This window comes from Zootoca vivipara, chromosome Z2 (assembly GCF_965207765.1).
Source record: "Zootoca vivipara chromosome Z2, rZooViv2.hap1.1, whole genome shotgun sequence".
In the NCBI taxonomy this organism is placed as follows: Eukaryota; Metazoa; Chordata; class Lepidosauria; order Squamata; family Lacertidae; genus Zootoca; species Zootoca vivipara.
In genome coordinates, this window is record NC_142585.1 from 49,278,534 (window position 1) to 49,303,651 (window position 25,118).

At 48.3% G+C, this 25,118-nt stretch overlaps 1 protein-coding gene across 21 annotated transcripts in view; it reads left to right on the forward strand.

Moving 5' to 3' along the window:
• DAB2IP (DAB2 interacting protein) overlaps window positions 1-25,118 on the forward strand; it is a 295,193-nt gene that overhangs the window by 136,591 nt on the left and 133,484 nt on the right. The window contains exon 1 of one of the 21 annotated variants that reach the window (XM_088665375.1): window positions 21,561-23,544. The exons of the other annotated variants lie outside the window; for them this stretch is intronic. The gene's annotated coding sequence lies outside the window, so the exon portion shown is untranslated. Of the gene's footprint in view, window positions 1-21,560; window positions 23,545-25,118 lie in introns of those variants that run through there. 21 annotated transcript variants of the gene reach the window in all.

The window sequence follows — 25,118 nt, forward strand, 5'->3', positions numbered from 1 at the left end:
TGTACAATCCCTGATTTCAAGCAGGTGCCTCCACTACAGTCTTTTTGGCACCTGCTGAAAACAGTATTGTTTAGACAGGGCCCCAAATGTTCAGAAAGCTGATGTGAGTTTTTAGTCTATTGCTATTTTAGCTTTTCAAAAGTCTTAGATTATTGGTGCTATTCAGGCAGTGTATAAATTTTATGAAATTTTATAGTGTGTAATAAATCTAATGAAATATTTATTTCATAAAACGTATATGCTGCCTGATTGTAAAAAACAAAACAAAAAAACACCCTCTCAAAGTGGTTTACCAAAAGATAAAACAATAAAATCCAGAACAATTTGCAACCATACTTTTTTTTGTTTTAATAAGCAGCAGCTTTTGCAAATAGACTGCAGGTGACGGGATGGCCCAATACACCATAAAAAGCTCATCAGACCCAGAAAATCCTGTTGGCACCTCATGACTCAGAGCCAGCCTTGGCCAGCTAGTGCTGGGGTTGGTTTTTCCTCTCCTCTAGGGTTGCCATATTTCAAAAACCAGAATTGTTGAGCGTTTGGGGGGGGCCTCCCCTCCCCCCAATAGTGATTTTAAGCTTTTGGAACAGCCTCAGCAAAATTAACCCTTGGCTATAATAATTTAATAATAATTTATTATTTATATCACGCCCATCTGGCTGGGTTTCCCCAGCCACTCTGGGCGGCTTCCAAACGAATATTAAAAACAATACAGGCTGACTACATTTTTACACCCGAAAACCAGAACATGTTAGGAATTTTCCTGACATATGGCAAGCCTACTCAGTCTTCTCATCAAAAGAGAAGACTCCCTGGAAAAGACCCTGATGTTGGGAAAGATGGGGGGCACAAGGAGAAGGGGACTCCCTGGAAAAGACCCTGATGTTGGGAAAGATTGAGGGCACTAGGAGAAGGGGACGACAGAGGACAAGATGGTTGGACAGTGTTCCCGAAGCTACGAACATGAGTTTGACCAAACTGCGGGAGGCAGTGGAAGACAGGAGTGCCTGGCGTGCTCTGGTCCAGGGGGTCACGAAGAGTCGGACATGACTAAACAACAACAACACTTCTGAAATTCAGCCTGTTTATCTATAGACATAAATTAGTATGTGCTCTTTTTATGCAGATTTGGACCATAGGCCTGCACCAGTAAATTATTCCATCCCCTTGATCACTCTAAGGTTGCATCCACATGATATGCTTAAAACACTCTTATTCCATTTAAAACCATCATTCCTGAAGAAGCCTTGGAGCTGTGGTTTGTTGGGAGCTGAGAGTTGTTGGGGCACCTCTCGCAGAGGCACAATACCAAGCACCTGGAACGAACTACATTTCCCAGGTTCTGCAACATCCTGGCTTTTTCAGATGGGCCATCCGAACAGAGCTGAACCTAGAAGTCCACAGACTACATAAACGTCAGGTGCAAGTGCTATGATGCTTATTGCACGATACATGAACTGTAGCCTGTTGAAATGGATGCTCAGTCTCTGAGTCTTTCCAACTTCTCAATAAAATGCTTTCAAATTGCTATCACTCCTTACTAGCAGTGGGGGCCTGAGCATTTGTGAGCTGTGGTTCTCCCAGGGAACTTGTATAAACCCCCATTGAGAGAGATTCACGTCTGACATAGTATCTTAGCGATGACTCAGGCAAAGATTACAGAGCCTTTCTGTAGGCAAAGATATTGCAGAGAGAAATATTCCTAGTTGCTTTGGACATAATCTTGCACAGGAAAATGAACTCACTCTCCACCCATTCCTGCCCACCTGTCTGCCGCCCGCCCCGCCCCTGTTACTCTAGTGAACTCCAGATCAGTACTAGGTTTAAAAATGAACCTCAGGTGAACACAAATGTAGCACATGAGCTCAATGGCGGTGCAATATCAGGACGGTTTTTGCAATATAGTTTCACACATGCTCCAAAAAGAGCCAGCTGTGAAGAATGTTAAAATGTGGCTTTGGGTAGTTCTTCTATGGGGGTGTTATGCTGTTGGGGGTAGGGGGAGAGTGTACGGATGAGGAGAAATTAAAAAGTGAGATTACAGTATAATTTGTAGAAAAAAACAACATGGGAGGGAGAAAAGAGGGGAGATGGTGCTTAACTGGAGGCCACAGGAATTGCCTCAGAATCAGGAGGGCGGTGGAATGCTAAGGCATCTGAAACCCTCATGCAAAACCTTTGCCTCCAGTTGCAATAGATATTGTGGCATAGGAAACATTGGAAGCCAGACTAATGGTCCGTGTGGGGCCACATTCATAGCATCCATTTGAAGCACGACAATACCACTTTAAACAGTTGTGGCTTCCCCCAATTACCGTAATTCTGGAAGCTGTCACTTGTCAAGGGTGCTCAGAGTTGTTAAGATACCCCTTTACCACACCTGCAATTTCCAGTGTTCCCTGGGAAGAGGGATCAGTTGTTGAACCTCTCTGAGAACTGTAGTTCTCTGTGGGCTCCCATAATTCCTTGGGGGAAGGCATGACTTTCCCACTGAAAGCTACCCACACAGACTCCTGCCCCAAATTCCTGCCTTGATGGTGCCAACACCTGTGCACACAACAATGACTTATTGTTATCATCACGACACACATGCTCCAGGGCAGAGCCTTAGAATAGCAAACAGGTTCTGCAGCCAGGCCCTTCCTAACTTTGGGAGGGGGGGGAGCAGGGGGCTAGCTAACAGGTAGTGTGCAAAATAAATAAATAAAATTCCTTACAGTAGCACCTTAGAGACCAACTAAGTTTGTCATTGGCACACGAAAGCTCATACCAATGACAAACTTAGTTGGTCTCTAAGGTGCTTTTGTTTTCTGGAGCCTTGCTTCTTACACTTGAGGGTCTGTTGATGTTTGCTCACATCGACTCTGTCCTGGTGGTAGTGGGTATCTCCTTGTGCTCAGGGGCTCTGTAAGTGCAACACAGGGGGACACATGGAGCTCTGGTTTTTTGTGCCTGGCTTGCCTTTAAATGTCTAATTTATACATGTATAAATAGGTCATCCCCCCAAAAAAAGAATATTCCTCTTAAGTGCATTTTTGTATGTTTCTGAGCCAATACATACTGCATAATTTGCAGTAGGAAAGCAGAAGGATAATTACACTGATCCACTTATTGCTCCAGTTTACTTTTGAAAATGCGGATGAATGAAATCATCCTCTCTCCGCGTCTCCCCACCAGTAGCTTGAAGCAGTACAATCCAGGATTTTTTTTTGATTTTTTTTTTAAATAACAACCCCATATTGCCAATTGCTTCTTGTCTGGATATTTTTGTCCCCCTGAGTTACTGCTGGTGGTAGAAGAATATTTTCTGCTTTTGGTGCAAATTGCATATGAGCTGAGTTGCGTTTTTTTAAAGTTCTTTTGTGTGATGTTGATGTAAGGCACTTTGGGTTATGTTTTAATAAAAGTGAGCTAAAACTAATCAATAGTGATGCTGGTAGGTGATTTTAGATGAACTACCTTGGATGGTGGTGGATCCTTGCCCCTTGGAGGTTTTTAAACAGAGGTTGCATGGCTATCGGTCAGGTCCTCTTGAGCCGAGATTCCTGCATTGCAGGGGGCTGGACTAGATGACCCCTGGTAGTGCCTTCCAATTCTACCGTTCTATGATCCCATGACTCTGGGCTTAATGGACTTACTGGGGATGCTGGTGTGAATATCTATGTGGATTACTTTCCTTAATTAACGATGTGGCAAGAAAGCCCCGCTGTATCTCTGCTGAGTGAGGCTCTGGACTCCTGCGCCCAAAGTCCTCCCTCGATGGCACCACCGATTTCAAAAGGAATATACACATCAGGTGAGGGTGGAAGAGAAGGGAGCATATAGCTCAGTGTTAGAGCATCTGCTTTGCGTGCAGAAGGTCCCAGGTTCAAAGGCATCTGGGAATGCCTCCTGCCTGAAACCCTGGAGAGACGCTGCCAGTCAGTGTGGGCAGTACTGACCTAGAGGGAGCAATGATCTGACTTGGTATAAGGCAGCATCCTGTGATCCTATGGGGGAAAGAGCACAGAAACTTGTAGAGTTGGAAGGGCCCCCAAGGGTTGTCTAGTCCAGGGGTCAGCAAACTAAGGCCCGCAGGCCGGATCAGGCCCAATAGCCTTCAGGATCCAGCCTGTGGACTGTCCGTGGATCGGTGTAGGGATTCTGTTCATTCGGGCTGCACCTTTTCCCTTTTTTGCGCCATTCCATTCCATTCCCTTCCTCCCTCCCACACACTGCGGTGGCGCCTCCTCCCTCCCTCCTCCTGGCTCCTCCCTGCCCTGCCTAGAGGAGGAAGGGGGCTGGGCTGAGCGCCATTTTAAGCAGCCCCTTCCCTGGAGCCAGCCCTTTTGCGCTGCTTTTCTTCCCTCCTCCTCTGCCACCCTGGTGCTCCTGTGGGCCCTGGAGCAAAGCGGACAAGCTCACTCTGCCTACCCACGAGAAGAAACGGTGGTGGTGGTGGGGGGGTGGTAGCCCCTGGGAAGGTAACTGCAGTGGGTGGGGGTGGGGAGGAGGACCACTTGCCCCCCTCGCCTCTTCTTCCAGCTTCCCCCCTCCCAGTGCCGCTTCTCCAGCCCACCACAAGGTCTGTAGGACAGTGGACCGGCCCACGGCTAAAAAATTTTGCCGGCCCCTGGTCTAGTCCAATTCCCTGCAATGCAAAAATCACATCTGACCAAATCACTGACAGAGAGAGCACAAACACAAAATATTTAGGGACAGGGGTAGAGGAGAATTTCTTCCATCATCCTTTCTGTCCACCCCCCACCCCACGCAAAAAAGCCTTTTGATCAGGTGCAGGACACAAACCAAACTGGGCTGTTTTTCATAGCTGCACTTAAGCAGAATTACTCTAGTAAATGCCACTAGCTGGGATTTACCTGCAGGCAATAAAACAAGGATAAATTGAATAAGAGGCTGAAGTTTGGTTGGGAGAAAGAGCCCCATAAATTTACATGGGAAAGTTATCTTCTGTAATAAAGTTACTCTCTGTTTTAAAACATGGATATGTATGGATCGAGTTTTTAATGCTCCCCAAACACTTAAGTCTTTCCACTGGGAACCTGATGTGTTAACATGGCCCACCAAAATTTATGGTTGAGCCCCACAGTTCATCTTTTTAAGGGTCCTATTATAGACAGTGTTCTTTGCCTAACTACAGGGGATTATTGATTCCAGGGATCAAATGGGCATCTCCTCCCTGCTTTAGATTCTGCAGCAAACTTGGGGTTAGGAAACTAACATTTGGAAAGACTCATAACAGGCTACCTGATCAGGGTAGCAGCTCTCCGACAGGGTCTGATGGTCAAGCCAGTGCTGGTGGATGATGATGATGATGATTAATTATTAATCGCCTTCTAAACCACAGTAGCAAGGCAATTTGCACATAAAGAAATACCTTTTAAACAAGGCTAAGCTCTAGAACTTGTTGACATTCAATGAAGCTGAATGCTGGAAGATTCAGGACAGAATTGTTGTTGTTTAGTTGTTTAGTCATGTCCGACTCTTCGTGACCTCATGGACCAGAGCACGCCAGGACAGAATAGTGCATAGTTAAACTAGGGAACTCCCTCCTGCAGGAGGCAATGATTACCACCAACCAAGTGAGGGTTTGACAAAATAATGGAGAAGAGGGCTATTGGTGGTTAATAGCCACGGTGTCTCTGTTCTGCTTCCATAGTTGGAGGAAACAGTGCTTCCAAATATTAGTTGCAGGAAACTACAAGAAGGGAGGATCAGTATCCTGCTCTTCTTTCTCCACCGCTCTGTCTCCACCTCTCCCCCCCTAAAACTGCATAATGTCTACAGAGCCTTGGGGGGGGGGAAGGTGCTGAGTGCATGAGGACTCCAACTCCACCTTAATTTCCCAGAAGCATGACATTTGCAAATTTCATGCAATTTTTTTCTGCTGAGCTCCTGTCTGCTCAGACCTCCAGAGCTGGAGGTACTCTGCATAACTTTTGTGTTCTGCATAACACCCTGCCCCTACCCTCTCCTCCTCCTGCTCCTGTTCCTCCAGTGTCTCGCACCTGCCTTTGGATAGACTCCTCTTCAAGGTCTCTCCATCATTCTCTGTTGTTGTGTCTTGCATCCACATAATAAGCCCTGCTGTTGGTTTTAGTTCTTCCATCCATCACGTAGGTGGTCACCCCCTTGGCTTTTTGAGACTGTAGGGTCTCAACGCCAGCACTGCTTTTTTCCAGGCATGTCCAACAGGTAGATCATGATCTACCGGTAGATCACTGGATGTCTGTGATAGATCACTGGTAGAGCTCAACAACTTTGACCAAAAAGGGGGTAGATCACTGCCAGTTTTTAACTCTGTGAATAGATCGCAGTCTCTTGGGAGTTGACCACCACTGCAAAGTTTATTCCATTGATCCAAGTAATCTCTTGCTACATCCGCTGCATATGTCGACATTAACTTTGCAGCCTTTTCTACTACATCCATAACTTTTGATCTTTGTCATATCCAATTATTTGTTTGTTCTAACTTTTAATGATTTCCCCTAGCACTGCAGGTTCTTTGGCATGTTGTGCTGTTCTTAAGATGCTCTTAACCTGCCCCTATCATAACTAACAAAATCAGGAGGGGAAATGGACCATTTTATTTTTTAAAAGTTGATTAAATTAGGCATTGTGAGAGTAATTTGGTAAGTGTGCTTAATTTATAGAGGCTGGATAATTAGCACACATGTTATCTAGGTGCAAAGTTTTGGTTTGTTTTTTAAAACAATAGTGCTCTCTTTCTCTGCTCTGGACCTACTGAATTTTCCTGATCATCATCAGGTGCTGTGGAAAGGCATCTGTTAGGGAACACTTCGATATGGCAATACATTCTGTTTGTAGACTTTTTAAAGACTTTACAGGTTTCCTTTCTCTGGACCCCCACTGGTTTGTGTGAAAATGGGGGGAGGGTGGGGAAGGTTTAAGGTAGGCTAATGAATTTGTGGGTGCTTCCTTTTGACACCATCAACTATAACATCCTTCTGGACCATCTAGAACAGGCATCCCCAAACTTTGGTCCTCCAGATGTTTTGGACTACAATTCCCATCTTCCCCGACCACTGGTCCTGTTAGCTAGGGATCATGGGAGTTGTAGGCCAAAACATCTGGAGGGCCACAGTTTGGGGATGCCTGATCTAGAGGGGCTGAGAGCTGGGGGCACTGTTATACAGTGGTTCCGCTCCTTCCTCATGGGCCACGTTCAGAAAGTGGTGGTGGGGAATGAGTGTTCAGACCCCTGGGCTCTCACTTGTAGGGTGTTCTGTCCTCTCCCCCATGCTTTTCAACATCTACATGCAGCCACTGGGAGAGAACATCAGGGGGTTTGGGCTGCATATTCAGCAGTATGCTGATAATACCCAGCTCTACCCCTCTTTCAAATCAGAACCAGTGAAGGCGGCAAAGGTCCTGTGTGAGTGTCTGGAGGCAGTTGGAGGATGGATGGTGGCTAACAGGTTGAGGTGGAATCCTGACAAGACAGAAGTACTGCTTGTGGGGGACAGGAGGCGGGCAGGTGTGGAGAACTCCCTGGTCCTGAATGGGATAACTGTGCCCCTGAAGGACCAGGTGCGCAGCCTAGGAGTCATTTTGGACTCACAGCTGTCCATGGAGGCACAGGTTAATTCTGTGTCCAGGGCGGCTGCCTACCAGCTCCATCTGGTACGCAGGCTGAGACCCTACCTTCCTGCGGACTGCCTCGTCAGAGTGGTGCATGCTCTGGTTATCTCCCGCTTGGACTACTGCAATGCGCTCTACGTGGGGCTACCTTTGAAGGTGACCCAGAAACTACAACTAACCCAGAATGCGGCAGCTAGACTGGTGACTGGGAGCGGCTGCTGAGACCACATAACACCAGTCTTGAAAGACCTACATTGGCTCCCAGTATGTTTCCAAGCACAATTCAAAGTGTTGGTCCTGACCTTTAAAGCCCTAAACGGCCTCTGTCCTGTATACCTGAAGGAGCGTCTCCACCCCCATCATTCAGCCCGGACACTGAGGTCCAGTACCGAGGGCCTTCTGGCGGTTCCCTCATTGCAAGAAGTGAGGTTACAGGGAACCAGGCAGAGGGCCTTCTCAGTAGTGGCACCTGCCCTGTGGAATAGCCTCCCACAAGATGTCAAAGAGAAAAACAACTACCAGACTTTTAGAAGACAACTGAAGACAGCCCTGTTTAGGGAAGCTTTTAATGTTTAATAGAATATTTTATTTTAATATTTTGTTGGAAGCCGCCCAGAGTGGGCAGGGTATAAATAATAAATTATTATTATTATTATTATTATTATTATTATTATTATTATTATTCCTAATTGGCATGGGCTTTTGTAGCACTGAAGTGGCAATCCTATATAAGTTTACTTGGGAGACAGCCCTATGGGCCCAGTGAGTAAACATGCAAAGGCTTGCTCTGCGAGGATCAAGTACCACCGTTGTAACACAAGCTACAAGACAACCTTGCCAATAAGCAACAAAAGTTAATAACCTGCGCTTAATATGTTTATTATTCTCTTTTATTTTTACTTGGCTTTTCTCAAGAGGCTGTTGAAATTGTTTGACTTTGTGGTGACACATATTACCTGCAATTTAGATTGATGCTTGCATTTTTATTCCACTTGATTTAAAAAAATGTTGTTTTGATTTTGTCCTGTTGCTTGTTAGTTTTCTGTCATGGGACTAGGGCACCATACAGAGATTTCAATCTGGTAAGGTAAAGGTAAAGATACTCCTGACCATTAGGTCTAGTCGCAAATGACTCTGGGGTTGCAGCGCTCATCTCGCTCTATAGGCTGAGGGAGCTGGCGTTTGTCCGCAGACAGCTTCCAGGTCATGTGGCCAGCATGACTAAGCCGCTTCTGGTGAACCAGAGCAGTGCACAGAAACACCATTTACCTTCCCGCCGGAGTGGTAGCTATTTATCTACTTGCACTTGGACGTCCTTTCGAACTGCTAGGTTGGCAGGAGCTGGGACCAAGCAACAGGAGCTCACCCCGTCACGGGGATTCGAACCGCCGACCTTCTGATTGGCAAGCCCTAGGCTTAGTGTTTTAGACCACAGCGCCACCCACGTCTCCTTCAATCTGGTAGAAACATATGAATTCAATTTCCCCAAATACACAAAGATCTATCGCAAATTTGTGGGGGGGGGGTCTCCCTAAAAAGGGCTCATTGGCCAGGAGCACCCCCAAAAAAAACAACCATGTGCTTCTTAGGTGACCAAATTCCTCTTAAAAATCTGAAACACTGAAAAAGAACATCAGACATGTCATGTGCCCAACCCTCTGGCTGGTAAAAGCAGTACTTGGACATGAAAACTCATTGATATCCAGGTGTATTCAACCCTGGCTCCACCTGGAGGACTAGTAGCTTAGATGAGTTTCAAGCATCTGCTGCCCCAGAATTCCATTTAACGTGAACATGGTGAATGCCCCCCCTTTACAAAACCCTTCACTAAATAAAAAGCTGAAGATTCTAGTCTGCAAGAACCTCTTGGGATTAGCAAAGCAACTTGTTTGCCCTCCTGTTCTCTCTGCATTCAAAGCCTGTTGGTGCTTCCAACCTTTCTTTGTGGATCCGTCTTTCCTGTCCTCTCTTCACTCTTCACTTCTCCCATTGCTAACTGCATTCAGTTTCAAGCAGATGTTGTAGGTTAACATGTGTCTGTATTTTTTGGAAGTCAAAGTCATGCATTTAAAAAGATCTGTTTCATGCAAACTCTCAGTGACCTTGGGGGGGGGAGTATAGATTTCTTTTTTTTTTTCTTAAAGAGGGGAGTGGGAATCTAAAGTTTCTCCACTTGAAAGGGGCGACCTGGGCCTTTGACTGATTCATCTGCCTCTCTCTCTCTCTAGCACTGTCATTAAAGAGTCATTCCTTGCTTTTAAGTGTGTGTTTCCGAGGGAGGGGCAGAATTCAAATTTCATTTCAATATATGGAGAAGATGCCTCTTCTCTTCTCTAAAGTGCAGGGTGTCTGAATTTCTGATAACTCCTCATGGAGCAGGATCCAGGAGGCATCTGCTGCTTTTGAAAAAGATCACATTGAATGGGAGGTGTAGACGTGCTCCTTTAGCAAAGCAGGTGTGGAGGTGAAGGGATTAACCCTGCCAGGTTCAAAAGCAGAGACACCCCTAGAGGATGGAGAGACCTTGGCAGCAAGCTGCTCTCAGCCTGCGGAAAGGGAGAGGGGGCAACTCAAATATTAGGGCTCCTCCTGGATTTTGGAGCCTCAGATTGCAAACCATCCTGTTTCTAAACTGGAATGGAGAAACCCACCATTAAGAATCCTAGAATTGTCTGTCCACCTGCAATTCCCAGCAACTTGTATTTAGAAGCAGGGGTGTGTGTGTGTGTGTGTGTGTCTGTCTGTCTGTCTGTCTGTCTGTCTGTGTGTGTGTGTATGTGTGTGTAAACAAATATAGGATTATGATTGTGGATATTCCATCATGGCATAGCGAAATAACTCAAATTCCCTCTCTGTCTTTTGCCTTTCAAGCGGTGACCGTGATTCAGTGGAGAGTGGGTGGCTCTTTTTGGAGGGTTTAGAAAACTTTTATTTATGCTTGCTGTTTGCACATTATGCCACCTTCCCTCCAAGGAAGCTCAAATGAGCATGCACGGCCTCCTCTCCCCATTAATATCTTCACAACAATCCTGCAAGGTAGGTAAAGCTAAGAGAGAATATAACTGGATCAATATTTCCCAGTGCGCTTAATAGTTGAGCAAAGGTTTGGATCAGGGATAGGCCCCCTCCATATGCAGTTGGACTCACAGCGCCTGTAAACTCCCTCCCACAGGAAGCAGAAATGGCCACCAGCTTGGAGGGCTTTAGAAGACGATCAGGCAAATACATGGGGGGGGGGGGTAATCAAAGGCTACTGGCCATGATGGCTCTGCTGTGCCTCCACAGTCGGAGGCAGAAAATGCTTTGAATACAAATACGCTGGCATCATCCAGCAGGCTCTGCTTATGGTCTCATGACTCCAGCTGCCACCAGTTGCCAGAGACTGTGTGAGTTGAGGGTCCACCCAGGTGGTGGTGAGATTACCTAGTCATGTTTGGCCATCACCAACCTAGTGGAACACTAAGGGGCCCAGGGGCCACTGAAGGTGAAAAAGACTCCGAAAGGTGGTATCACTGGATCCAGCTCATCAATTTTGTTGAAGTTGTTAAACTACATAGTTTTAAGTGGATCTTGAATAAAATGTGCAATTAATTGTTTTGAATTTTTTCAGCCTGAGTAAGTCTTGCAACTGGGACGCGGGTGGCACTGTGGGTTAAACCACAGAGCCTAGGGTTTGGCGATCAGAAGGTCAGCAGTTCGAATCCCTGCGACAGGGTGAGCTCCCGTTGCTCGGTCTCAGCTCCTGCCAACCTAGCAGCTCGAAAGCATGTCAAAGTGCAAGTCGATAAATAGGTACCGCTCCGGCGGGAAGGTAAACAGTGTTTCCGTGTGCTATACTGGTTCGCCAGAAGCAGCTTTGTCATGCTGGCCACATGATCCGGAAGCTGTATGCTGGCTCCCTCAGCCAATAATGCGAGATGAGCGCCACAACCCCAGAGTCGTCCGAGACTGGACCTGATGGTCAGGGGTCCCTTTACCTTTTAAGTCTTGCAAACTGCTATTCTGAATAATGCTTTTCATAGGGCAGGCTAGGGGGCATCAGGGGTGAGTTTGTGGACCCACGGGGGCTGGGAAAAGTTTGGGAAAGCACTGGCTTAGATGTTGTAGCCAAAAGAGTTGCTCCTCCCCAGTCCTTTTCTTTCTTTTACCAACCAGATAATTTTAAATCAGGGGTCAGCAAACTTTTTCAGCAGGGGGCCGGTCCAATGTCCTTCAGACCTTGTGGGGGGCTATATTTTGGGGGGGGGAATGAATGAATTCCTATGTCCCACAAATAACCCAGAGATGCATTTTAAATAAAAGGACACATTCTACTCATGTAAAAACATCAGGCAGGCCCCACAAATAACCCAGAGACGCATTTTAAATAAAAGGACACAATCTACTCATGTAAAAACATGCTGATTCCCAGACCGTCCACGGGCCGGATTTAGAAGGCGATTGGGCCGCATCCTGCCCCCGGGACTTAGTTTGGGGACCCCTGTGTTAAGTTCTTACCCCAGACTACTATTTGTACAGAAGGGGATAAGCAGTTTAAATGAAAAACAAAAAACGTTTTGTACTGTAATGTGAGTGGAATCTCCTATTTTCATTACAAACAAACAAAATGTGCATGATAAAGACTGATTCCTTTTAGTGCCTTTTCAGGATAGTGGCTTTTAAAAAAGGCAACCCAATGGAGGGCAGTGAGAGAGATTCCCCCCCCCCTTGTTTTTATTTCCCTTGCTGTGATGTGGGTTTTCTGTCATCGTGACAAGTGTAAGGAAAAATGGCTTGCAGTCTGGAATTACGACGAAGATAATGCCTTGATCCGACTGTCAGAGAGAGAGAGATTAATTCTCCCGAGCAGAAGCCGGCTGTGTGTTACAGAGACTTCACACCTGTGGGAAGGATGGAACACATCCAGGGTTGGGGCATGAGATTTTTATGGCACAGCAAGCTGTGGCAGAGAGATGTGCTCTGCTTCATTTCCCAATGTGAAGGCTTCACACATCAGAGAGGCAGCGGCGGTGCAGTGGTTAGAGTGTTGGACTAGGACCTGGGAGACACCGGGGTTCAAATCCCCATCTGGCCACATGAAGCTGACTGGGTGTGACCTTAGAGCCACTCGCTGCCTCTCCACCTCACTGGGTTGTTGTGGGGATTGAATGGGGGGGGGGCGCTTTCAAGGGACTGGAAAACTCTAAATGTATACCTGTTTGCGATCTGGATCTCCCAGCTCTGTAACTTGATATTAATGGGCAAACTAACAGCCCATTGCCTGGGAAGGTTGAACAAGGTTCATAGCAGCCTCTGAGGACACGATATGGAATGATAACTTTGTTTAAAAAACGAAAGTTCATTACATCACATTAGATATAAAAGTTGTGTTTAAACCCCCCACCTTTTTCTCCAATGAGCTCAAGGTGGCAATACACACACACTGGCGGAGGAATGGGAGTGTGGAGGGAGTGGACCGCCCCCGGCACCACTATTCTGGGAGGGTGCCATCGCGGTGCCCCCCCCAGACACGTGCCATGCTCCCATGCCAGGTGCCACGCCTCCACAGGCGGCGCATCACACCCCCAGAATGTGTGCCACCCCCTGCGGGCAGCGCACCGTGCCCTCATGGGCAGCGTATCATGCCCCCGGGTTGCATGCCATGCCCACGCCTGCTCTCCGTCCCCTGTAGCGAAGCATGCAGCTTCACCACTGTACACACACACACACGGTAGCCAGCGTGCTGTGAGTTCCTGGCTTGCTTGCCTCTGGGCTCCTCCTGAACTCAGGGAAAGCCTGCAGTTACGTGGTAGTCTCTCCTCCACTCCCTGGAGTTACTGCCATGAACCATCGCTGCTGTTGTGCTTCTTTGTAGGAGGAGCAGAAACTGGAATCAAGCCGGGGGTTGTCAGAAGAGGGGTGGGTGGGTGAAATGGGGCTGGTGCAGCAGCATTGAGGAGGGGTGTGCTGCCAGGGGTGTGTGTGGCAGATCCCACCCTGCAAGGAGTGTGTGGCAGCAAGATTTGACCTCTGTATGCAGTTTTATGCAGACTTTCCCCCAAACGTTGCTGAAGAATCTGCATCATGAAATCTGTAGAAGTGTGAATTTTGAATGCTGTTTGCTTTGCATTAAAATGTGAACTTTAGGAGACTTAAGAACAGAAGAAAATCCTGCCGCACCCCCCACCCCCATCTAGTCCAGCATCCTGTTCTTGCAGTGCGCCAAGCAGATGCCGCTGTGGGAATCCCACAAGCACAACCTGGGCACACAAGACCCCACTCTGCTCTTTGTGGCTTCCAGCACTGCTGTATCTGACTGTGGAGGCAGAACACAACCCTCATGCCTGGTAGTCACTGATAGCTTTATCTTCCATGGATACAGCCATGGTCGCCTCCTGTGGGAGAGAGTTCCATAGTTTAGTTATGCACTGTGTGAATAAGGACTTTCTTTTACGTGTCCTGTATCTCTGAACATTCAGCTTCATTGGGTCACAGACCTATGGCACAGATATGTCTCTGGCTAAGAGAAGGTGGAGGGTGGCTTAGATTTCACCCGTGCCCTCCTGTAAGAAAAGTTGCACAGAAGGGCAAATTGCTGAGGAGAAACCTAGTAAGGGCCCCTGCATCCTGGGACAGCAGCCTGCCACACCTGCTTCTGTCCAGAATTGCCCCAGAATTTCTGCTCTGCTCTGAGAAAATTGCACGTTTGGAGATGTCCCTTGGCAAAGCTTCCTCCTTTTGGGTGCTGTATTTAGCCTGAGTGGAAGGGGCGAATCTTCCACATCACACTGACCACAGCCAGGCCTTGTAATTTCCACCCTTGCATGGAAATTTAGGGCTGCTCCTTCCTTGGAGATGAAGCTGAACTGATTTAGCAATTTGCACAAATCTGGATTCCTTCTTCAAGGGCTGCCCAGGGCATGAGCCCAGGACAGCCTGTTCTTTGGACAGATGGCAAATCTTGGGCAAGCTCTGTTTGATGTATTGCCTCTAGAACCTGTTATGAAAAGAGCGCCAGATTTTGACAAGTGGAAGCCCGGACCTCTGGACATGTGCAAAGTGTCTTCTGCCAAAGCCCCATAGGGGAAACATAGAGTGAGACACAATTTAAACTGGTGCCTTCCTAGTCCATGCATTGGCTGCAACCCTAAGCCCAGTTACCCGGCCACACTGAATTCAATGGAACTTACTGTACTTCACTGAGTGGACGTGGTTAGGATTGCATTGTTAGTTACTACATTACACCTGTATTCACAACTGAGCCAGTGTTGGTGTAGTGGTTAAGAGCGGTAGACTTGTAATCTGGGGAACTGGGTTCGCGTCTCCGCTCCTCCACATGCAGCTGCTGGGTGACCTTGGGCTAGTCACACTTCTCTGAAGTCTCTCAGCCTTGCTCACCTCACAGAGTGTTTGTTGTGGGGGAGGAAGGGAAAGGGGAATGTGAGCCGCTTTGAGACTCCTTCGGGTAGTGATAAAACGGGATATCAAATCCAAACTCTTCTTCTTCTTCTTCTTCTTCTTCTTCTTCTTCTTCTTCTTCTTCTTCTTCTTCTTCTTCTTCTTCTCCTTCTCCTTCTCCTTCTCCTTCTCCTTCTTCTCCTTCTTCTCCTTCTTCTTCCGATATCCACACTGGTGGTTTTGAGTGGGGTTTGTGAAAATACTATCTCATGTTTAAACTCAGTCTCCCAAGTGGGGAGAGGATCCAGGCCTTAGTTTCCTTGGCATGAAGACTGTTTACTCAGGTTTTGGTTTCCTTAGTATGAAGATCAGTAGATACTGAGGGATCTTTAGGATATATAGTTTTATTTACACACCTGTAAAACCTGAGCCTAGGCTATGGGGAGGGTGTTCACACCACCAGCACCCCAGCAGAGCTTGCTTCTCCGTTAGGTTTTCAGCGGAGCCCCAAGTCACAGCTTTGGGGTCCAGCAAAGAGAAGCCATGCTTCTGTCTCCCCAGCTTCCAGCATCAGCCAATGCTGGACATCCCTCAATGTTCCCTCAATGTTCTCCCTCCTAAGATGAGGTGGCATCCAGCTCCGTTGAGGTGGGAAAAAGCCTACCCAACTTATCTTGCCACTTTGGACGTGTGGCAGGAGGGTACTTAACTGGCAATCCAAGGCCATTCCCTTAACAAAGGAACTGGTTTGGCTGGTTTCCTCATATAGATTATACCCCACATAAACAGGATCACAGATTTGGAAGGGACCCGTGGATACCATCCAGACTGAACCCCCCCCCCCATCAAACCTATAACAATACCTTTGCATGGTATAGACATGAAAACTGTTTTGGATGCCTTGGCAGAAAGATAAAGGTAATAAGTGCAATCCGTGTGGTGAGAGCCAGTGTGGTATAGTGGTTAAGAGCGGTAGACTCGTAATCTGGGGAACCGGGTTCGTGTCTCCGCTCCTCCACATGCAGCTGCTGGGTGACCTTGGGCTAGTCACACTTCTCTGAAGTCTCTCAGCCCCACCTACCGGGTACCTCACAGGGTGTCTGTTGTGGGGGAGGAAGGGAAAGGAGAATGTTAGCCGCTTTGAGACTCCTTCGGGTAGTGATAAAGTGGGGTATCAAATCCAAACTCTTCTTCTTCTTCATCAATCAATAATAAATTTCATTCAACCTATTGTCATCCCTACTCTATGAAGCCATCTATGTTTGAATATCTCTGTGTGCATGTGTGTGTGTTTTAGTTTAGAGAAAAGACAATTAAGAGGCAACATGATAGAAAGTTATTAAATTATGTGAAGGGTGGAGAAAGTGGATAGAGAAATGTTTTTCTCCCTCTCTCATAACACTCGTGGACATTAAATGAAACAAATGTTGGAAGATTCAGGACAGTTAAGGTCCTTCACCATACAGTTAAACTCTGGAACTCCCTTCCACAGGAGGTAGTGGCGGCCACCAACTTGAACGCCTTTAAAATAGGATGGGATAGATTCGTGGAGAAGAGGGCTGTCTATGACTCCTACGGTAGCCACCGTGGCTATGCTCTGTCTCCCCAGTCAGAGAGAGCAGTGCCTGAATGCCAGTGGCTGGAAGGCACAGGAGGAGAGATGTGCTCTTGGGTCCCGCTTGTGGCTTTTCCACTGGGCCTCTGGTTGCCCACCATGAGAAGAGGATGCTGGATTAGATGGGGCCATTGGCCTGATCCAGCAGGCTCTTCCTATGTTCTTATATGTGGGGTGGCGTTTGCAGGCTGCTTTCTCTGGCCATTGACATTTGGCAGGGAAGCGGGCTTTTGCAGCAGCTTTAGCTCCGGCGGATGGCTTTTGCTCATGCCTTTTACACCGGTCCCTGCAGATCAGCACCTGAATTATTCAGAGCACACACTGCTAGTACTACCCGCAGTGTGATGGAAAGCGCACAGAGCTCAAGGCCAACCATTGGGGGGGGGGCGGCACACTGCTGCCTGTAGCTTTCCACAGCCCCTTCTGCTTTCACCTATATTGGGTAGACAATTCGTTGCACAAGCCCTGCTTCCCAAAGGCTGTTGGAGCTTTCAAGCCACCTCTTCCTATCTCCAAAAAGCCTCCTCCTTGTGGGGTGTAACTGCCGGAGGCTTATGGCCCCATCTGCTTATTTACAGACTTGGGGCTGCCACCCCTGCTTGTGATGCTACCTCTGCCTGCCCACTTACCCCCCAAGAACCCCTCCCCTCCTCCTTGCCAACCCTCCCCACTTCCATTACAGCTTACCCAACCCCCAGCCCCACCCCTCACATCTCCTTCAAGCTCCCACCATGTCCTCGCAGCTCCTCTGTGTCTTTCCACCCCTACTTAATTCAAATCACTCTTTCAAAACCTGCCTTCTCTCTTCCACCCCATCCCCTGAGTTCATGCAACCTCTTTTGGGAGGTTTTAAATCTTGTGAAACAAATAAACAAGCACAAATCCAGGATTGAGATGCGGTACTACAGATTCTCCAATGGGGGCTGCATGATGACAGCCTTACATATTTATGTACATAGGAAGGTACAGCAGCCAAGCAGATGGGGGCAGGCAGAGGGCCAGTCCTTTTAAAGCTGCATCACTTCCTCAAAACAAAAAACAAACAAAGCCCCAGTCCTTAGGCAATCTCCCTCCACTAATTTTAAGATCACCCCTGCAATGCACTCTAGACCAAGGGTAGCCAATTTGGTGTCCTCCATATGCTGCTGGACTACAATAACCATCATCCATAACCACTGGCCATGCTAATGGGGGCTGATAGGAACTGTAGTCCACACAACACCTGGAAGGCACTGTACTGGTCCTCCCTGATCTAGATGGGATAAAACAGCTTCCTGTGTTCCTCAACCTTGGGAATTGGGAAGGGATTGTGCAGAGAGTAGTGCCTTTGAGCATGTACAAAGAGTTCCCCCCCTTCCCCTGAACTAGTAACTCATTCCTCTGGAATTAAAGGAAATTACGGTATATCCTATACAGTATAAATCTACATACAGTAAGCTGTGTCCTTTGTAGCCAGGAGTGTCTTTAACCAGCTACAGCTGCTCCTGGACAGGCATTTGGTAACCTCGAGGCTGCACTGGCGCAATGCGCTCTGTGTGGGGCTGCCCTTGGGTCTGGCTCTGAGGCTCCAGGAACTGCAGAGTGCAGTGGCCAGGATGCTGGTGGGGTCACCTGGCCGACAGGATGTGACCCCCTTGTTCAGGCATCTGCACTGGCTGCCCATCTGCTACTGAGCCAGGGTCAAGGCCCTCGTATTCATTTACAAAGCCCTGAACCCTTTTATACAGTATCCCAGCTTGATCACTCAGATCATCATCAGCAGGAGCATTGCTGGTCGTTACCTCAGTTGGTGAGGCTAATTTGACGACAACAAGAAACCGAGCCTTTGGTGTCCATCAGCCCAGCCCAGTGGAACACTCTGCCACAACAACAACAACAACAACAACAACAACAACAACAACAACAACAACATATTTATATCCCACCCATCCGGCTGGGTTTCCCCAGCCACTCTGGGTGGCTCCCAACAGAATATTAAAAACACGATAAAGCATCAAACATTAAAAACTTCCCTAAACAGGGCTGCCTTCTTAAAGTCTTCTAAAAGTCAGTTACCTGTTTATTTCCTTGACATCTGGTGGGAGGGCGTTCCACAGGGTGGGTGCACTTTTGGTTTGGCCTGCACCTCTTGTTTTAGTTAGAAGATATGCCCGGTGTGTGTGTGTGTGTGTGCATCTGATTGTGAGCACATTATCAAGTGGTTGTAAGGCAGGGGTCAGCAAACTTTTTCAACAGGGGGCCGGTCCACTGTCCCTCAGACCTTGTGGGAGGCCGGACTATATTTTGGGGGGGAAATGAACGAATTCCTATGCCCTACAAATAACCCAGAGATGCATTTTAAATAAAAGGACACATTCTACTCATGTAAAAACATGCTGATTCCCAGACCGTCCGCAGGCGAGATTTAGAAGGCAATTGGGCCGCATCCGGCCCCCGGGCCTTAGTTTGGGGATCCCTGTTGTAAGGTTTTGTTTTCTGGCTTTCCTCACACAATACAGAAAATCTGTGAATGCTTCATCCAAACATCTGTCTCCATCCCCGCCCACCTTTTCATTCATCTTTTGCCTCTCCACAATGAGATCCAAGGAGCTCCTGAAGCTGCAAAATGAATGGAGGGCACGTCCCTTTGATTTAAAGGCTTTGCTTATGAAGTAGGGAGGCATGGGGTGGGGAGAATGGAGACCCAGACCCCTCAACCAGTGGAAAAATTATCCCTTGCTCTGAAACTGAGAGGCTCTCTCGAGACCAGGCACAAGATGCAACCTATAATCAGGGCTTGGATGGTGACTAATCTCCATCCACTCTGAAAATGTCCAATTATTAACAGATGAGGATGATAATACGGTGGGGGGGTTAGTGTTGATTTGGTTTGTTTTATTTTAAAAGGTTATCCGGCTGCAATACACAGACAGCCTTTGACTGTTCCCTTAATTTTCAAAATAAAACAACATGTGCTCTCTTGTCTGCATCCCTTTTGACTGCAGCAAGGGGGAAGGGGCCTCATTGACGTGAAATAATTCTAGACAGTTGCAAAAGACCTGTGTGAGCTCGACTGCCTTCTGTCTTCCTCATGAATTATTTTGGGGACTTGGGATGACCTGGAAGGGTGTAGTCAGTTTGTGGGGAAGGCTAATGGAATGGGCCCTCCTCTCCTTTCCACCCACCAACCCATTCCCTAACCTTTCAGTTTTTCTGTTTTGCTATATGCAGGAGTCCACCAGGAGTGTGGGGGGGGGGGAGAGAGAGATTTGGTTAAGGACACAGCTAAATGCCAGCCTTCTTTATCTTGTTGGCATCCAACTGTCTCAAGAAACAATGGAGTGTGCCTCTGGGAGTGAAGCCAAACTGCCATGTTAGCAGCAACGAAGTGACCTACCAGGGGCACAAGTCTGGACAGCGTGTCTGGAGGTCCTGGGCTGCCCAGACAACAAGACTCTCCTTTTGGCCACACTGATGTGGTGCAAAGGAAAGCAGAGCAAGACGTCTGGCACCAGCTTGGCTGCAGGAGTTGCCAGAAGGAGGCATACAAACAAGGTGCCATTTTAGACACTCTGCTCCATATTTGTGTAGGGTTTAATCCTTAGCCTTTTCTTCTCCCAAATATGTCCTGCAAGGCAGTCGGAGGTTGAGGACCAGAGTTTCCCTTCTCCTAGATGGGCTCCCTTCCCAGGTGGACGAGCTCCATCTACCTGTCTCCAAATTTTGCGATGAGGCTGAAGAAGGGCATGCAACAGAGCAAGTGAGGTGTGTAGCCTGGAAAGATTTCGCAGGGGCCAGCAAGATAGAGATTCCCCACTGCTGGTTTCGGGGGGGGGGAACACCAAATGTGAGGTATATGATACAGAGAAACAACTGCTACCTTCCCTCCTGGGCTCTTAGCAGCCTCTCATTATCATTTCACGCAGGTTAGTGCCTCACACAGCGCCACAAAACAACAACTCACTGCTTGCTGCCTGAGCACCTTATCACAAGGTTTAAAGCTGGGCCTGCTTCCCAAGAGCTCTTCTCCCCCGCCTCAATTGTTTTTGTTGAAGCAAGGTGTGCAGCGCAGCCGGTGCCAGGAGCTGCCTCCCAGAGGAACACTCCGTGTACCAGCAGAAACTATTCTCTGTAAACTCTTCATTTCCAAGAATACTTTCCAAAGAAAATCTTCTCCACTTCATTTCAGCAGGTGCGGTCTGGGGGTGAAGGGTGGGGTGGAGAGGCAGCAAAAGTAGTAAAAGTCTTGAGAAGCCAGAGGGTGCTTCCATAACGGTGAACATTTAAGAATATAAGAACACAGGAAGAGCCCTGAGGCTGGATCAGGCCAATGGTCCATTAAGTCCAGCATCCTGTTCTCACAGTGGCCAGCCAGGTGTCTCAATGGGAAACCCACAAGCAGACCCTGAACATAGAAACCACAGGAGGGGAGGGGGCTCCTAACAGCTAGTATATCTCTGTCAATTTCTGTCTATTGGTGAGGGAGTCCACCTCCACAAACAAAACCCCTTTTTTTAGAAAAATGGGGCGGTGTGTGTGTGTGTTGAAATCCTACCACCGAGGCTGCTGTGTTCTATATCTGGCACTCTCAGCCACTTCACAGATGCCACGATGCTCGCCTCCTCGGTTTTCCTTCCGGCAATCTGCTCTCACCAGTTGCCAATTAATTGCATATTGGTGTCTGCTCTCTTCCAGCAGTCTCGATAAACACAAGGAAGGCAGAATTTGAACAAACTCAGTCCTGACTGCTGCGGGGAGGGGGTATGGGGTCTGTTGGCAGGCAGAATGAAAATCTGCCATTGTCCCGGGCATGTTATCTGCTTGATTTTGAAAGCAGACTTGTGGGAAGGGGCTGGGCAGAAGTGCTTTGCTGTTTCACCCCAGAGATGGCCCAGGATGCTCACCCCCGAGTGTTGCTGTGTTCTTTTTTTTTTTTCTAAAGCGTTCAGGGTGGAAAAAAGCTTTTGTTGCTGAACCGCCCTTCAAGTCAAACACACACACGCGCCAATTCTGTTTGTTTCAGAACATATTTTTGCTATGAAGGACTTCTTCATGCAGCGTGAAAAAATGTTGGAAGATTAAGGACAGATAGAGACCTTCAACATGCAGCATGTAGTTCAACTATGGAACTCACTGCCACAGGAGGTAGTGATGGCCACATACTTGGACAGCTTTAAAAGAGGATTGGAATGTTGGTAGAGCATGAGACTCTTAATCTTGGGGTCATGGGTTCGAGCTCCACATTGGGCAAAAGTAGGTTGGACTAGATGACCCCCATGGTCCTTTCCAACTCCATAGTTCTATGATTATTATAAGCACCTGTAAGCATTGCCCCCCCTCCCTGATTTGCTCTGGCAATACTTGAGTCCCCAAATACTTTCTAACAAGGTCAATGGACAGTGCATGCTATTGGCAATCAACCTCAGACCATCAGATTTAGACAGAGTTTGCCCTGCAGCCTGGAGCTTCAAAGGCAAAGCGTGGAAGCCTCCAAGGAGCCACAGACCTGCCAATCTCTCTGTGCTGGGGAAGAAGGCTAGTTTAAGAGGGGATGCTGTATCATCTGTCTGAAACCCACCCATAAGGACCTGAGAAAGCCACAGCCTCTCTGCTTGGGTGAGGCCTTTTACCATCTCCCCAGCAGTCACATCCCTTCATCGAGAGCTAAAAAAGCCAATGCAATTCTGGGCTGCATCAATAGGAGTATAGCATCTAGATCAAGGGAAGTAATAGTACCACTGTATTCTGCTCTGGTCAGACCTCACCTGGAATACTGTGTCCGGTTCTGGGCACCACAGTTCAAGAAGGATACTGACAAGCTGGAATGTGTCCAGAAGAGGGCAACCAAAATGGTCAAAGGCCTGGAAACGATGCCTTATAAGGAACGGCTTAGGGAGCTGGGTAGTTTAGCCTGGAGATTAAGGGGTGATATGATAGCCATGTTCAAATATATAAAAGGATGTCATATGTTTTCTGCTGCTCCAGAGAAGCGGACATGGAGCAATGGATTCAAACTACTGTACAAGAAAGAAGATTCCACTTAAACATTAGGAAGAACTTCCTGACAGTAAGGGCTTTTCGGCAGTGGAATTTGCTGCCAAGGAGTGTGGGGGAGTCTCCTTCTTTGGAGGTCTTTAAGCAGAGGCTTGACAGGCATATGTCAAGAATGCTTTGATGGTGTTTCCTGCTTGGCAGGGGGTTGGACTGGATGGCCCTTGTGGTCTCTTCCAACTCTACAATTCTGTGATTCTATGAGAGAACATACTATGTTGCTAAGGTATCCTGCACCCTAAGCTGGGCTTTGGCAGATGTGCCAGCTAGTTTAGATGTGACTTTGCACAGTGGCCTCTGGATAACAAAATCTGTTTGAACTTGGCCCTGTAGACCATCGGCAACCAGGGCGTCTCTAACCATCCCCAGAGCACCTCTCCAGAAACCCTCTCCATCCCGACTTTGCTGTTGCTCAAACCTCTAGTAAAGCAGAAAAAGGCGAGAGTCTTAACCGGTGTGCAATCAGTTCGGCGCGAGGGGAAGCCGCACCGTAGTTCTGAGTATACGCACGATCTGTTCTCTCCTCCTATTTCCCGATTCCCAAAGGAAGGGAAGCGAGAAGGAGGGCGGGCCGGCAGCGCAAGCGAGGGGCCGAGCCGGGCCGGGCCGGGCTCGCCTTTGTCTCCTCCTCCCTTCCCGCGGAACAAGCCAGCGGAGGGAGGGAGGGAGACTGGATTGCGCCCGGGCTGAGTCCGCCTTTGCTGCTGTTGCTGCTGCTGTTGCCAGGTCGAACCCCCGGGAAGATTGGGGCCTGGAACAGAAGGAAGAGGAGTAGCGCCCGCCCCACTCCCCGTCGAGCCAAGGCAGGCTGGCGAGCGATGGTGGCCAGCGCCAGACACTACTGCTCTGTGGGGCTTTCGGCGTGGCGCCTCCTCCTCCTCCGAGGAGACCCGCAAGTGGCGGAGGCGGCAGCTGCTAAGGTAGGGGCGCTGCGACACTGTCGGATATCCAATGAACGCCCGGCTCGTTTGCTCGCGAGTAAGCTCCTCGGAGGTTCTGGTTGCAAGCGCGTTTCAGAGCTTGTAATGGGGAAATGGGGCAGCGGCGGCGACCCTGCGCCTCCTTCCATCGGGAATAAGGCCCAGGGAAGGCGGCGGCAGCGCTGGCTCTGCCCGGCGGCGGCAAGGCGTCCTGGCTGGGAGCAAGCGCTCTTGCGCGCGGGCAAGGGGACCTTGCTCCGGAGTAAGTGGGCGTTGGCGTGCTAGAATCAGGTGCGGCGGGCTTGCTCGGGAGCAACAACCGGTGCAGCGCGGTTGCAGGGGCGGCAGATTTTGTACTCGCTTCCTCCTGAGCGAACACTCCCGCCCCGTGGGATGCGCGGTGTGTGTGTGGGGGGGGTGCGCCTACTCCTGAGTAAACGTAGTTCCTGGAGTGGTTGCTTGTGACCTGGCTGGATTTTAGGTTTGATGAGGCCCTAAGCTACTGAAGGTAATGGGGCCCTTTATAGGTCCAGCTGTCCTTTGTCAACAACAAATTGTCGCTGTTTTTTGTGTTGAATATATGCTATCCAACCTAGCAGTTCGAAAGCACGTCAAAATGCAAGTAGATAAATAGGAACCGCTACAGCGGGAAGGTAAATGGTGTTTCCATGTGCTGCTCTGGTTTGCCAGAAGCGGCTTTGTCATGCTGGCCACATGACCTGGAAGCTATACGCCGGCTCCCTCGGCCAATAATACGAGATGAGCGCGCAACCCCAGAGTCGGTCACGACTGGACCTAATGGTCAGGGGTCCCTTTACCTTTACCTTTATATGCTATATGGTAATCGATGGACCTAATAGGTATTTAAAGCCATTTGCACATAACAAAATGCGTATTTTATCAAGTAATTGAACATGTTGAACTGAAATACAATTAAGAAAAAGTATATTAATAGTGAAATGGGGGGCAGGTGTGGGGCCCTAAGTTATAGCTTGTTTAGCTTATATGTAATCCGGCACAGGGTGGGCTCATGGGGGTCACTTTTATTGCCTCACAACAATCCAGTGAGGTAGCTCCCCTCCTCAAATCAGTCCCAGCCCACTACTACCACCTCCCTGTTTGAGCAGTAATAGCATATTTGAATAACTGGACATTTAACACCAGACTTCTCCAATGTGGTTCCCTCCAGATGTTTCAGGCTATGGCTGTGTTCATAGCCTCTTATTTCATTTCCCCTCCATTGTCCTACCTCTCAATTCCTGCATTAAAGCTTGGCTTTCCCTACGACATAGAAGCACCTTTTTGGAAGGCCTGCCTAATGATGTGCAAGTTTAGCTCTCTGGTGGTGCAATGGTTAAAGGGCTTGACTAGGAACTGGGCAGCGGAGGTTCAAGTCCCCACTCAGCCCTGGAGCTCACTGGGTGACCTTGGGCCAGGCACTGCCTTTCAGCCTGACACACCCCCCCCCAAGTCTTAGAAACTGATATATGAAAGCTATGGCACCTTAAACCCAGGTTATGTGAACAACAACGGAATGTCTAGGCGTCCTTTTTTAATAACAAGAATAATAATAA